The sequence below is a fragment of the Temnothorax curvispinosus genome, unplaced genomic scaffold (genome assembly GCF_003070985.1).
Source record: "Temnothorax curvispinosus isolate PA1 unplaced genomic scaffold, ASM307098v1 QBEX01010998.1, whole genome shotgun sequence".
NCBI classification, from domain to species: Eukaryota; Metazoa; Arthropoda; class Insecta; order Hymenoptera; family Formicidae; genus Temnothorax; species Temnothorax curvispinosus.
The window spans coordinates 1-2569 of record NW_020220778.1 but is presented as its reverse complement, the minus strand read 5'-3'; the positions used below and the strand labels follow the sequence as shown (position 1 = coordinate 2569).

The 2569-nt window shown below is 31.2% G+C and overlaps 1 pseudogene; it reads left to right on the top strand.

Annotated features, from left to right (window-relative positions):
- Window positions 1–4: 4 nt before the first annotated feature.
- Window positions 5–1272, top strand: LOC112461020 (annotated as a pseudogene).
- The last annotated feature ends 1297 nt before the right edge of the window (window positions 1273–2569 follow it).

Sequence of the window (2569 nt, the reverse complement as noted above, 5' to 3'; positions counted from 1 at the left end):
AAGGTTGTGGAAAACAATAACAGAAGGTTTAAAAAACGGTGCAATTAAACCGCTGTGCAGAAGAGTCTTTGAAAGAAATGAAATAGAAGCTGCCTTTAGGTATATGGCTGCTGGAAAACATATTGGGAAGGTACACTTATTTCTTAATATATCTATATCTATATCTATATCTATATATATATATATACACACACACACAACATATACACACACAACATATATATATATATATATATATTCTTTGTAATAGTAAAATTAAATTATACAACGTAATGTTAAAATTAATAATGAAATTAATGATAAAATGTGAAACAATATCAATAATAAAATAAAACATAAAACCTTCGTTATTTATCATTTTTTACTTTATAGTAATAATGTATCTTAACTACTTGTTCGTAGATAATAATAAGAGTTCGTAAAGAGGAAGAGCCTTTGGATGCTCCGCTACTCGCTCATCCACGATATCATTGTCTGGATTATAAATGCTACGTTATTTTGGGTGGACTAGGCGGTTTTGGTTTAGAGCTAGCAGATTGGTTGACGCTCCGAGGTGCAAAAAATCTGGTTTTGACATCACGAACCGGGATTAGAACAGGTTATCAGCAATCAAGAGTAAAGTTATGGCGATCTTACGGTGTGGATGTACAGATCGTTACAATCAATGATAATCTGAATCACGAAGACTGTGAATCTATGTTGAAAATTGCTGAGGAAAAAGCACCAGTGGACGCTATATTTAATCTTGCAATTGTTTTAAAAGATTGTACGTTCCAAAATCAATTACCACAAATGTTCGAGGATTCATTCAAATCAAAAGCATGGATGACGAAGAAAATGGATGAATTGTCGAGAACGATATGTCCACAACTTCGACATTTTGTCGTTTTTTCCTCCGTCTCATGTGGAAGAGGAAACGCAGGCCAAACGAATTATGGAATGGCTAATTCCGTAATGGAGAGAATCTGTGAGAAGAGGATGGAAGAAGGATTACACGGTTTAGCGATACAATGGGGTGCTGTTGGTGATGTTGGACTCGTGGCAGATATGCAAGAAGAAAATAAGGAATTGGTTATTGGAGGTACATTGCAACAACGAATATCTTCCTGTTTGGATACATTAGAAATATTCCTACTACAAGACCGCCCTATCGTAAGCAGTATGGTTGTTGCTGAAAAAGCAAAAATTGGCGTATCAATGAATATTTCTGAAACGGTTGCTCATATCATGGGTAAGCAATTTTATACAAAGCTAAGCAATAAAGAAAACTAAATATAATGCCATGTAAGAGAAGTGAAATCAAAATGTTATTTCAAATACAGTTATTCGAATAAGGAGTATCTCAAAAAATATAAATTTTTGTTAAATTAAATTTACAGGAATACTCTTATTGTTTTGAGAAACTATCTGTCACAATTGCAATAGACTTAACTTTTTAAATTTTAGGAAGTTTCTACGCGTTTTCCTCATTTAAATTTATTATATAACTTAGGTTTTAATCAAAATTTAAATTGCAATTAGTATTTAGAAAAAATAGGAGTTGTTTCTTCCTAAAATCTAGTCAGCAATGAGGTGGGATATTTGGAAAAAGGAAAAAAAAAGATTGAAGTTAAAAGCAAAAAAAAAAGTAAAAATGACGTTTGCCCTTTTACTCAAACATATTCAATATAAATATATAGACTAGTTAAATCACAAAATCCTTTATATTCTTTATTGTGCTATCAGTTATCTATATATATAAGTACCGTCCGTCTGTCTGTCTGTCTGTCTGTCTGTCTGTATGTACGCGAACTACTCATTCGTTAGTGGACCGAATTTTTACCAAAAGTATATGAAACAGGGGTAGAATTTTCCGGGGATGAAAATGTCGTGGCCATTTTTTTGCTACCGATTTTCTGGAAACCGATTTTTCTAATTCTTCTAATTTTTCGGGAAATAATTGACTAAATTTAAAAGAATTATATATGAAACAGGGGTAGAATTTCCCGGGGAGTGCCATAAAGTGTATAATTTTTCGTTACCAATCTTTTTGAAAGCCGGTTACAAAATTATTTTAATTTTTCGGAAATTAATTGACCAAATCTTAAAAAATTATATGAAGTAGGAGTAGAATTTCCCGGGGATTGCCATAAAGTGTATAATTTTTCGTTACCGATTTTTGGGGAAATTGGTATCAGAAAATTTTCCAATTTTTCGGAAATTAATTGACCGAATCTCAAACAATTGTATATGAAATAGAGGTAGAATTTTCTGGGGAGTGATATAAAGTGTATTATTTTTTGTTACCGATCTTTTTGGAAACCGGTTACAAAATTTTTCCAATTTCTCGGAAAATAATTGAATCTTAAAGAATTACATATGAAATAAAGGTAGAATTTCCCCGGGATTGCTATAAAATGTATAATTTTTCGTTACCGATTTTTTTGGAAACCGGTTACAAATTTTTTGAAATTTTTCGAGAATTAATTGACCAAATCTTAAAGAATTATATATGAAATAGCAGTCGTGTCAAAATTTTTTTAATTGTTGGAGGATAAGTTATTTTTTATTAATGGATAATTTTTCATTA